This window comes from Pseudophryne corroboree, chromosome 6, assembly GCF_028390025.1.
Source record: "Pseudophryne corroboree isolate aPseCor3 chromosome 6, aPseCor3.hap2, whole genome shotgun sequence".
Taxonomy (NCBI): domain Eukaryota; kingdom Metazoa; phylum Chordata; class Amphibia; order Anura; family Myobatrachidae; genus Pseudophryne; species Pseudophryne corroboree.
This window is the reverse complement of record NC_086449.1, coordinates 301,471,206-301,484,232: the sequence shown is the minus strand read 5'-3', so window position 1 is coordinate 301,484,232 and position 13,027 is coordinate 301,471,206. Positions and strand designations below refer to the sequence as shown.

Here is a 13,027-nt window from a genome sequence, read left to right as displayed (position 1 = left end):
TTCTAACACAAATCCAAGAAAAAGCAGGAGCACTCACCAGTCTTCAAAGTAATAAAGAGTTTTTAATCAGACCATCAGTGCAAGGATAAGATCAACGTTTCGGTCTATATGTAGACCTTTGTCAAGATAATTATAAACTGAAAGGATTACCCTTATATACCCTATATAGATCCACCCACCAATTTATCAAAGCAACACCCCCACACCCCATACAGAGATTATAATGATAATAAACATATCTCACATACATATAAGATGTATAAAAAACAACTATCAAAGCACCAGTCATCACCCTACCTAATTCCAGTCATGACTACAGGCACCGATCGTGTGTGTACCACTGAAAATACATTCATAATCAAAATACTCCGGCGTGCGTTCCACAGGCGTCCTCACTTCCTGTAAATGGAGCGCATCAGCTGACCGGAAGTCAGGCGCTACCATAGCAACAAAACGCCGAGACCAGATATCGCTGAATTCGACACAGCCTCATGGTTATTAAGAGCGCAAGTTCCCGCAGAGGTCAAATAGTCCTAGCATTAATTAATATTATCCTCACCACTCATAATATAGATCATAGAATTCAAATAATCAATCCGTTAACCGGAAGTGACACGTTGCTATAGCAACTTTACCGGCATATAAAGAATATATCAAAAGTCAGGACTGGATAGGCAGGGCAATATTAGTATCAGGGTAAGCTACATAGTTATACATGTGTACATATATTAATGCACATGTATACACATAAGCACACATATGCATCCACATGTACACATAGACAACCCGCAGGACTGGATTAGGCACACAATAATACCTATAGGAAAATTCTAAAAGAAAAGAAGTGTTCCATAGAGATGAGCGCCTGAAATTTTTCGGGTTTTGTGTTTTGGTTTTGGGTTCGGTTCCGCGGCCGTGTTTTGGGTTCGACCGCGTTTTGGCAAAACCTCACCGAATTTTTTTTGTCGGATTCGGGTGTGTTTTGGATTCGGGTGTTTTTTTCAAAAAACCCTAAAAAACAGCTTAAATCATAGAATTTGGGGGTCATTTTGATCCCAAAGTATTATTAACCTCAAAAACCATAATTTCCACTCATTTTCAGTCTATTCTGAATACCTCACACCTCACAATGTTATTTTTAGTCCTAAAATTTGCACCGAGGTCGCTGTGTGAGTAAGATAAGCGACCCTAGTGGCCGACACAAACACCGGGCCCATCTAGGAGTGGCACTGCAGTGTCACGCAGGATGTCCCTTCCAAAAAACCCTCCCCAAACAGCACATGACGCAAAGAAAAAAAGAGGCGCAATGAGGTAGCTGTGTGAGTAAGATTAGCGACCCTAGTGGCCGACACAAACACCGGGCCCATCTAGGAGTGGCACTGCAGTGTCACGCAGGATGTCCCTTCCAAAAAACCCTCCCCAAACAGCACATGACGCAAAGAAAAAAAGAGGCGCAATGAGGTAGCTGACTGTGTGAGTAAGATAAGCGACCCTAGTGGCCGACACAAACACCGGGCCCATCTAGGAGTGTCACTGCAGTGTCACGCAGGATGTCCCTTCCAAAAAACCCTCCCCAAACAGCACATGACGCAAAGAAAAAAAGAGGCGCAATGAGGTAGCTGACTGTGTGAGTAAGATAAGCGACCCTAGTGGCCGACACAAACACCGGGCCCATCTAGGAGTGGCACTGCAGTGTCACGCAGGATGTCCCTTACAAAAAACCCTCCCCAAACAGCACATGACGCAAAGAAAAAAAGAGGCGCAATGAGGTAGCTGACTGTGTGAGTAAGATAAGCGACCCTAGTGGCCGACACAAACACCGGGCCCATCTAGGAGTGGCACTGCAGTGTCACGCAGGATGGCCCTTCCAAAAAACCCTCCCCAAACAGCACATGACGCAAAGAAAAAAAGAGGCGCAATGAGGTAGCTGACTGTGTGAGTAAGATAAGCGACCCTAGTGGCCGACACAAACACCGGGCCCATCTAGGAGTGGCACTGCAGTGTCACGCAGGATGTCCCTTCCAAAAAACCCTCCCCAAACAGCACATGACGCAAAGAAAAAAAGAGGCGCAATGAGGTAGCTGACTGTGTGAGTAAGATAAGCGACCCTAGTGGCCGACACAAACACCGGGCCCATCTAGGAGTGGCACTGCAGTGTCACGCAGGATGTCCCTTCCAAAAAACCCTCCCCAAACAGCACATGACGCAAAGAAAAAAAGAGGCGCAATGAGGTAGCTGACTGTGTGAGTAAGATAAGCGACCCTAGTGGCCGACACAAACACCGGGCCCATCTAGGAGTGGCACTGCAGTGTCACGCAGGATGGCCCTTCCAAAAAACCCTCCCCAAACAGCACATGACGCAAAGAAAAAAAGAGGCGCAATGAGGTAGCTGACTGTGTGAGTAAGATAAGCGACCCTAGTGGCCGACACAAACACCGGGCCCATCTAGGAGTGGCACTGCAGTGTCACGCAGGATATCCCTTCCAAAAAACCCTCCCCAAACAGCACATGACGCAAAGAAAAAAAGAGGTGCAATGAGGTAGCTGACTGTGTGAGTAAGATAAGCGACCCTAGTGGCCGACACAAACACCGGGCCCATCTAGGAGTGGCACTGCAGTGTCACGCAGGATGGCCCTTCCAAAAAACCCTCCCCAAACAGCACATGACGCAAAGAAAAATAAAAGAAAAAAGAGGTGCAAGATGGAATTGTCCTTGGGCCCTCCCACCCACCCTTATGTTGTATAAACAGGACATGCACACTTTAACCAACCCATCATTTCAGTGACAGGGTCTGCCACACGACTGTGACTGATATGACGGGTTGGTTTGGACCCCCCCCAAAAAAGAAGCAATTAATCTCTCCTTGCACAAACTGGCTCTACAGAGGCAAGATGTCCACCTCATCATCATCCTCCGATATATCACCGTGTACATCCCCCTCCTCACAGATTATCAATTCGTCCCCACTGGAATCCACCATCTCAGCTCCCTGTGTACTTTGTGGAGGCAATTGCTGCTGGTCAATGTCTCCGCGGAGGAATTGATTATAATTCATTTTAATGAACATCATCTTCTCCACATTTTCTGGATGTAACCTCGTACGCCGATTGCTGACAAGGTGAGCGGCGGCACTAAACACTCTTTCGGAGTACACACTTGTGGGAGGGCAACTTAGGTAGAATAAAGCCAGTTTGTGCAAGGGCCTCCAAATTGCCTCTTTTTCCTGCCAGTATAAGTACGGACTGTGTGACGTGCCTACTTGGATGCGGTCACTCATATAATCCTCCACCATTCTTTCAATGTTGAGAGAATCATATGCAGTGACAGTAGACGACATGTCCGTAATCGTTGTCAGGTCCTTCAGTCCGGACCAGATGTCAGCATCAGCAGTCGCTCCAGACTGCCCTGCATCACCGCCAGCGGGTGGGCTCGGAATTCTGAGCCTTTTCCTCGCACCCCCAGTTGCGGGAGAATGTGAAGGAGGAGATGTTGACAGGTCGCGTTCCGCTTGACTTGACAATTTTCTCACCAGCAGGTCTTTCAACCCCAGCAGACTTGTGTCTGCCGGAAAGAGAGATCCAAGGTAGGCTTTAAATCTAGGATCGAGCACGGTGGCCAAAATGTAGTGCTCTGATTTCAACAGATTGACCACCCGTGAATCCTTGTTAAGCGAATTAAGGGCTCCATCCACAAGTCCCACATGCCTAGCGGAATCGCTCCGTGTTAGCTCCTCCTTCAATGTCTCCAGCTTCTTCTGCAAAAGCCTGATGAGGGGAATGACCTGACTCAGGCTGGCAGTGTCTGAACTGACTTCACGTGTGGCAAGTTCAAAGGGCATCAGAACCTTGCACAACGTTGAAATCATTCTCCACTGCGCTTGAGACAGGTGCATTCCACCTCCTATATCGTGCTCAATTGTATAGGCTTGAATGGCCTTTTGCTGCTCCTCCAACCTCTGAAGCATATAGAGGGTTGAATTCCACCTCGTTACCACTTCTTGCTTCAGATGATGGCAGGGCAGGTTCAGTAGTTTTTGGTGGTGCTCCAGTCTTCTGTACGTGGTGCCTGTACGCCGAAAGTGTCCCGCAATTCTTCTGGCCACCGACAGCATCTCTTGCACGCCCCTGTCGTTTTTTAAAAAATTCTGCACCACCAAATTCAAGGTATGTGCAAAACATGGGACGTGCTGGAATTTGCCCATATTTAATGCACACACAATATTGCTGGCATTGTCCGATGCCACAAATCCACAGGAGAGTCCAATTGGGGTAAGCCATTCCGCGATGATCTTCCTCAGTTGCCGTAAGAGGTTTTCAGCTGTGTGCGTATTCTGGAAAGCGGTGATACAAAGCGTAGCCTGCCTAGGAAAGAGTTGGCGTTTGCGAGATGCTGCTACTGGTGCCGCCGCTGCTGTTCTTGCGGCGGGAGTCCATACATCTACCCAGTGGGCTGTCACAGTCATATAGTCCTGACCCTGCCCTGCTCCACTTGTCCACATGTCCGTGGTTAAGTGGACATTGGGTCCAGCTGCATTTTTTAGGACACTGGTGAGTCTTTTTCTGAGGTCCGTGTACATTTTCGGTATCGCCTGCCTAGAGAAGTGGAACCTAGATGGTATTTGGTAACGGGGGCACACTGCCTCAATAAATTGTCTAGTTCCCTGTGAACTAACGGCGGATACCGGACGCACGTCTAACACCAACATAGTTGTCAAGGCCTCAGTTATCCGCTTTGCAGCAGGATGACTGCTGTGATATTTCATCTTCCTCGCAAAGGACTGTTGAACAGTCAATTGCTTACTGGAAGTAGTACAAGTGGGCTTACGACTTCCCCTCTGGGATGACCATCGACTCCCAGCAGCAACAACAGCAGCGCCAGCAGCAGTAGGCGTTACACGCAAGGATGCATCAGAGGAATCCCAGGCAGGAGAGGACTCGTCAGAATTGCCAGTGACATGGCCTGCAGGACTATTGGCATTCCTGGGGAAGGAGGAAATTGACACTGAGGGAGTTGGTGGGGTGGTTTGCGTGAGCTTGGTTACAAGAGGAAGGGATTTACTGGTCAGTGGACTGCTTCCGCTGTCACCCAAAGTTTTTGAACTTGTCACTGACTTATTATGAATGCGCTGCAGGTGACGTATAAGGGAGGATGTTCCGAGGTGGTTAACGTCCTTACCCCTACTTATTACAGCTTGACAAAGGGAACACACGGCTTGACACCTGTTGTCCGCATTTCTGTTGAAATAGTTCCACACCGAAGAGCTGATTTTTTTGGTATTTTCACCAGGCATGTCAATGGCCATATTCCTCCCACGGACAACAGGTGTCTCCCCGGGTGCCTGACTTAAACAAACCACCTCACCATCAGAATCCTCCTGGTCAATTTCCTCCCCAGCGCCAGCAACACCCATATCCTCCTCATCCTGGTGTACTTCAACACTGACATCTTCAATCTGACTATCAGGAACTGGACTGCGGGTGCTCCTTCCAGCACTTGCAGGGGGCGTGCAAATGGTGGAAGGCGCATGCTCTTCACGTCCAGTGTTGGGAAGGTCAGGCATCGCAACCGACACAATTGGACTCTCCTTGTGGATTTGGGATTTCGAAGAACGCACAGTTCTTTGCGGTGCTACTGCTTTTGCCAGCTTGAGTCTTTTCATTTTTCTAGCGAGAGGCTGAGTGCCTCCATCCTCATGTGAAGCTGAACCACTAGCCATGAACATAGGCCAGGGCCTCAGCCGTTCCTTGCCACTCCGTGTGGTAAATGGCATATTGGCAAGTTTACGCTTCTCCTCCGACAATTTTATTTTAGGTTTTGGAGTCCTTTTTTTACTGATATTTGGTGTTTTGGATTTGACATGCTCTGTACTATGACATTGGGCATCGGCCTTGGCAGACGACGTTGCTGGCATTTCATCGTCTCGGCCATGACTAGTGGCAGCAGCTTCAGCACGAGGTGGAAGTGGATCTTGATCTTTCCCTAATTTTGGAACCTCAACATTTTTGTTCTCCATATTTTAATAGGCACAACTAAAAGGCACCTCAGGTAAACAATGGAGATGGATGGATACTAGTATACAATTATGAATGGACTGCCGAGTGCCGACACAGAGGTAGCTACAGCCGTGGACTACCGTACTGTACTGTGTCTGCTGCTAATATAGACTGGATGATAATGAGATGTAGTATGTATGTATAAAGAAGAAAGAAAAAAAAACCACGGGTAGGTGGTATACAATTATGGACGGACTGCCGAGTGCCGACACAGAGGTAGCTACAGCCGTGGACTACCGTACTGTACTGTGTCTGCTGCTAATATAGACTGGATGATAATGAGATGTAGTATGTATAAAGAAGAAAGAAAAAAAAACCACGGGTAGGTGGTATACAATTATGGATGGACTGCCGAGTGCCGACACAGAGGTAGCTACAGCCGTGGACTACCGTACTGTACTGTGTCTGCTGCTAATATAGACTGGATGATAATGAGATGTAGTATGTATAAAGAAGAAAGAAAAAAAAACCACGGGTAGGTGGTATACAATTATGGATGGACTGCCGAGTGCCGACACAGAGGTAGCTACAGCCGTGGACTACCGTACTGTACTGTGTCTGCTGCTAATATAGACTGGATGATAATGAGATGTAGTATGTATAAAGAAGAAAGAAAAAAAAACCACGGGTAGGTGGTATACAATTATGGATGGACTGCCGAGTGCCGACACAGAGGTAGCTACAGCCGTGGACTACCGTACTGTACTGTGTCTGCTGCTAATATAGACTGGATGATAATGAGATGTAGTATGTATGTATAAAGAAGAAAGAAAAAAAAACCACGGGTAGGTGGTATACAATTATGGACGGACTGCCGAGTGCCGACACAGAGGTAGCTACAGCCGTGGACTACCGTACTGTACTGTGTCTGCTGCTAATATAGACTGGTTGATAATGAGATGTAGTATGTATGTATAAAGAAGAAAGAAAAAAAAACCACGGGTAGGTGGTATACAATTATGGATGGACTGCCGAGTGCCGACACAGAGGTAGCTACAGCCGTGGACTACCGTACTGTACTGTGTCTGCTGCTAATATAGACTGGATGATAATGAGATGTAGTATGTATAAAGAAGAAAGAAAAAAAAAACCACGGGTAGGTGGTATACAATTATGGATGGACTGCCGAGTGCCGACACAGAGGTAGCTACAGCCGTGGACTACCGTACTGTACTGTGTCTGCTGCTAATATAGACTGGATGATAATGAGATGTAGTATGTATGTATAAAGAAGAAAGAAAAAAAAACCACGGGTAGGTGGTATACAATTATGGATGGACTGCCGAGTGCCGACACAGAGGTAGCTACAGCCGTGGACTACCGTACTGTACTGTGTCTGCTGCTAATATAGACTGGTTGATAATGAGATGTAGTATGTATAAAGAAGAAAGAAAAAAAAAACCACGGGTAGGTGGTATACAATTATGGATGGACTGCCAAGTGCCGACACAGAGGTAGCTACAGCCGTGGACTACCGTACTGTACTGTGTCTGCTGCTAATATAGACTGGATGATAATGAGATGTAGTATGTATGTATAAAGAAGAAAGAAAAAAAAACCACGGGTAGGTGGTATACAATTATGGACGGACTGCCGAGTGCCGACACAGAGGTAGCTACAGCCGTGGACTACCGTACTGTACTGTGTCTGCTGCTAATATAGATTGGATGATAATGAGATGTAGTATGTATAAAGAAGAAAGAAAAAAAAACCACGGGTAGGTGGTATACAATTATGGATGGACTGCCGAGTGCCGACACAGAGGTAGCTACAGCCGTGGACTACCGTACTGTACTGTGTCTGCTGCTAATATAGACTGGTTGATAATGAGATGTAGTATGTATGTATAAAGAAGAAAGAAAAAAAAACCACGGGTAGGTGGTATACAATTATGGACGGACTGCCGAGTGCCGACACAGAGGTAGCTACAGCCATGGACTACCGTACTGTACTGTGTCTGCTGCTAATATAGACTGGATGATAATGAGATGTAGTATGTATAAAGAAGAAAGAAAAAAAAAACCACGGGTAGGTGGTATACAATTATGGATGGACTGCCGAGTGCCGACACAGAGGTAGCTACAGCCGTGGACTACCGTACTGTACTGTGTCTGCTGCTAATATAGACTGGATGATAATGAGATGTAGTATGTATAAAGAAGAAAGAAAAAAAAAACCACGGGTAGGTGGTATACAATTATGGATGGACTGCCGAGTGCCGACACAGAGGTAGCTACAGCCGTGAACTACCGTACTGTGTCTGCTGCGACTGGATGATAAATAATGATATAAAATATATATATATATCACTACTGCAGCCGGACAGGTATATATTATATAATGACGGACCTGCTGGACACTGTCTGTCAGCAGAATGAGTTTTTTATAGAATAAAAAAAAAACACCACACAAGTCACACGACGAGTGTTTAACTTTTTCAGGCAATCACAATATAGTATACTATACTGGTGGTCAGTGTGGTCAGGTCACTGGTCAGTCACACTGGCAGTGGCACTCCTGCCTGCAGCAAAAGTGTGCACTGTTTAATTTTAATAATATGTATGTACTCCTGGCTCCTGCTATAACCTATAACTGCTCCCCAGTCTCCCCCACAATTAAGCTGTGTGAGCACAGTCAGATATTATACATAGATGATGCAGCACACTGGGCTGAGCACAGATATGGTATGTGACTGAGTCACTGTGTATCGTTTTTTTCAGGCAGAGAACGGATTATATTAAATAAAACTGCACTGGTGGTCACTGGTCAGTGGTCAGTCACTAGTAAACTCTGCACTCTCTAGTACTCCTAAGCTCCAGTAAATCAAGTGTCTCTGTCTCAATCTCACTCTCTCTCTTCTAATCTAAATGGAGAGGACGCCAGCCACGTCCTCTCCCTATCAATCTCAATGCACGTGTGAAAATGGCGGCGACGCGCGGCTCCTTATATAGAATCCGAGTCTCGCGATAGAATCCGAGCCTCGCGAGAATCCGACAGCGTCATGATGACGTTCGGGCGCGCTCGGGTTAACCGAGCAAGGCGGGAAGATCCGAGTCGCTCGGACCCGTGTAAAAAAACATGAAGTTCGGGCGGGTTCGGATTCCGAGGAACCGAACCCGCTCATCTCTAGTTCCATATACAAAACACACATATATTAAAATTATTGTAAGAAGAGAAAATGACCATATCTAGGAATACATAAAAAAGAATAATAGTAAACCACAGATGAGCCACCATCACAGGCAAAAAATAAAACAAAGAGTATGTAAAAAATGTAAAAAATAAAAAAATTAAAAATGGAAAAAATATATTATATTGGAGTAAGAGTCATAGTTCATTCTAGAAAAATGCCGTAATGAATACCATCATTGAGGCCACGAGGTCTTATGGTGTCTAGGCGATGTATCCAGGCCGCCTCACGTTTCAGCAAGAGCTTTGCCCGATCTCCACCCCTTCTCAGTGGTGCACAGGCGTTCGCACTCCTGCAAAGCGAAATGTGAAAGCCCTCACTCACTGACTGACTGACTGACTGACTCATCACTAATTCTCTTACTTCCCGATATGTTAGGAAGATGAAATTTAACATAGGTATTCTGCAGGTGGGAAATAGGAAAACTACGTAATTAGAATTTTAATAAACCTCCCCTAAGGGGATTAAACGAGGGTTGACATAATGATGTCTATTATGATTCCAGCACTATGGTCTGAGGAGATCTTATTGCAAGGACCGGAGCACTGGAACGTAATGCTGGGAAAGGGGAATGGAAAGGGAATAGCCCCTGGCGCCCTAACTCTGTTGTCTCACCCGTGCTGTCAGAAATCCCTTGCGAGACTATGGTTTCTTGAGCCCTTGGCAGCCGCGTTTGAAGGGCGGATTATGTCTGCCCAACTCCGATGCCCCCCGGTCTTAGTGAGAGACAAAGGGAAATCCGAGACAGGATGATAACAAGAGGCCCTCTAACTAAGCAAACAGGCCAGGGGCTACAAGCTAACTAAAAACCTAAAGTATGTGCGGAGAAACCGCCAAAGGAAAAGAACAACAAAGGAAATGCTGATCACACGCCGACACAATACCTTTGTGTACCGGCGGTGACAGCATAAGCAGAACCCTCTGCAAAACACCAGGGACAGAAATAATAATGGAATACAGTGGCCTAGGCCAACGGACGCAGCAGAGCCGCTACTCACGGAACCGGTACGAATACTGGCAAACGGACAGGAACCCTCAATGATGCCGACACACACTCTCAGAACTGGAGGACAGGCAGAATCCCAAACGACAGACCGGTGGACACCAGGAAACCAGGAACTTGACCAGGGATAGGCAAAGCCACTGGACATCAGGGCAGGAACGCCTCACAGCAGGACACGGGCTCAGACACAGGAATCGACACAGGGACTGACACAGGAATCAACACAGGAAGCAGCTAGTCAGATACTGCTATACATGAGCTCAGGGACTGGCAGGAACCAGGTCAGACTTCAAGCAGACTGAAAACCAAGAAATATCACCAGCATCTGTGAATTGCAGTCAGCCAGCATATAACAGAGAGGCCTAATTAATAATCCCATGCAGCTGCCCTGTTGCATGACTCTAAACTGACAAGATGCAATTAGCAGCCAGGTGAGGCTGAACACATGGGAACAAGCTGCAATTACACAGACTCACCAGCGGCAGCAGACAAGAGTATTCTAAAACAGAGCAACGGGAAATCCTGGCATGCAAGACAACTTTATAAACATAAAATAGGAATGAACCACTACCTGTGGTTCATAACAATGTCATTACCGATGTGTGGCTTGCGTTGTGGTAACGATAATTCCCAAACGGACAATCGTATCAAAATTTGGATTGCACCACCAGTGAGTAGAATTTAATAAACTACAAAAATGGTTGTCAATTTTTACCATATCTGCTACGGGTGCTCCTCAGGTAATGCCAAAAACCATGGATTAATATTTAATTATATTAAGACGTCTCAAATTGACATCTCTATAGATTTACCAAATTTATACCCCTGAGGAAGCCTAAAAGGTGAAATGCGGTGGAATATTTACCTACCATACTTACCTACCTCCATTCCATTTGAAAAAACTATTTGGCTCATACTGGACCATGACTGTTCCACATGACCCCTTATGAACTGGGGAATCAAGTTAAGCCCTTTTTTCTTATCTAATTTTCTTTTTGTTGTCTGCACAGTTGTTGTATGCATTAATAAATAAATGGTTCCATTTGGTATTTATATATACTACGCTATGGAGCTACTTTTTTGATTACGTTTGAAGTCAAAAAGAATAAGAAGTGGATATTGTGATACCTTCTGACTGGTACTGAACATTTTGATCTGCTGCATGAGAAAAAGAGGATCTCTTTGATGTGCATTGATTACTAGGAAATCTGGTACGCAGACTATAATTATTTACTGGTGTAATGAGGTAAAAAAAATATTACACTATCAGGTGCTTGTTCTATTTTTATTCAGAATTATTTGCTGGTCTACCTATCAGTATCTTGATGAACTAGGCTGCCTACCACAGACATGTAATATCTCAAGTGTTTATAGGCACTTCTACTGATATTGTCCTGCCATTTAGGAGAGCTCAGGAACTTACTTAATATTTTCAATGTGAGTTCAGGCATCTGAACGGATAGATAGATAGATAGATAGATAGATAGATAGATAGATAGATAGATAGATAGATAGATAGATAGATAGATAGGTATGTAGATGAATGTGTGCTGCAAGGCATTGTGGGAATGACCAGTGTATGACGATGTCAGCCAGTAACAGTCAGGCAGGGCCGAAAGTAGGATCTTTGTCACCCGGGGCAAGGCAGTAATTTGGCGCCTTGCCTGGGGCAGCTTGTCCTCTCACTGGTGTGTAGCCAGTAGCTTATTATCGGCTGGTGCTGGACAGGCAGCCGGGATCATAGCCTGCTGAAAAACACAGCACCAACAGCTCGCTTCTATACCTTGCACGGTGCACCGCATGCTAGTTGCAGCACTGCATGACAAAGCAGAGAGTTTAAGACAGTAGCCAGCATAGCATAGATCCCAGGTACTGGAGCTCACCCCAACAGCGTCAGAGCCAGCTGCGGGCAGACAGGTGGGTTAGAGAAACTGCATCGGGAGCCATCTGCTGTCTCACTGGAGCAGCACAGCACTGCTGGTAAAAATGAAAAACAAAACCCTGCTCCTCTGTAACTCCTCAACGCCCCCTCGAATCCTGCACCCGGGGCACATGTCCCCGTAGTTGCGGCCCTGAGTCAGGCTTCTGGCAGAATCCGTGCATGAGAGCTTGCTGGTGACTGCAAATATTTACATATCAGAAGCACAGAGACATGACACAAGATCTCTAGCAAATTGAATCCCAAGTTTTGATGAACACACTTCAGACAACTGGTTCAAGTAAAAGGAATGAGAGTGTATAGCATTGCTGGGTTACCTGAAGAATCACAATAGTACAGACATACATTTTACTAAACTTATCCTGAAGTGCTGATAAGACTATTATAAATATGCTTACCGGCAAACTGTAATCATGGATAAATATTCAACACTACCATCCAGAAATGCAATTCTTATGTGTCCATACATTTCAAACAAACTGATAAGAATTGGGATTATATGTGTGTGTAATACATAATGCATACCTCCCAACTGTCCCGATTTTCGCGGGACAGTCCCGTTTTTTGGGGACTGTCCCGCTGTCCCACCCGCGGGCCGCAGTGTCCCGCGGTGGGGGGGGGGCGGTTGGGAGGCTCCTGCACGCGCTCAGCGATGAATAGACGCTGTGCGCATGCGCACAGCGTCTATTCAGTGCAGACAGAGGGAGAGAGGGCATGCCAGCAGCTCACGAAGCGCTGGGCATGCCCCCTCAATGACGAAATCGGAGGCGTGGCTCGCGTTCGCGGGTCCTCCCGCGAGGCCACGCCCCTTTCCCATAGACCACGCCCCTTTTCGAGAGCGC

At 46.2% G+C, this 13,027-nt stretch overlaps 1 protein-coding gene across 2 annotated transcripts in view; it reads right to left on the bottom strand.

The window, feature by feature from the left end:
* The window catches only part of LOC134932106 (G2/mitotic-specific cyclin-B2-like), an 84,487-nt gene extending 71,707 nt beyond the window's left edge, over positions 1–12,780 (bottom strand). Inside the window, exon 1 of one of the 2 annotated variants that reach the window (XM_063926187.1) lies at positions 12,711–12,780. The gene's annotated coding sequence lies outside the window, so the exon portion shown is untranslated. Of the gene's footprint in view, positions 1–12,583; positions 12,605–12,710 lie in introns of those variants that run through there. The other variant, XM_063926188.1, reaches the window with a different exon arrangement.
* Between the last annotated feature and the right edge of the window lie 247 nt (positions 12,781–13,027).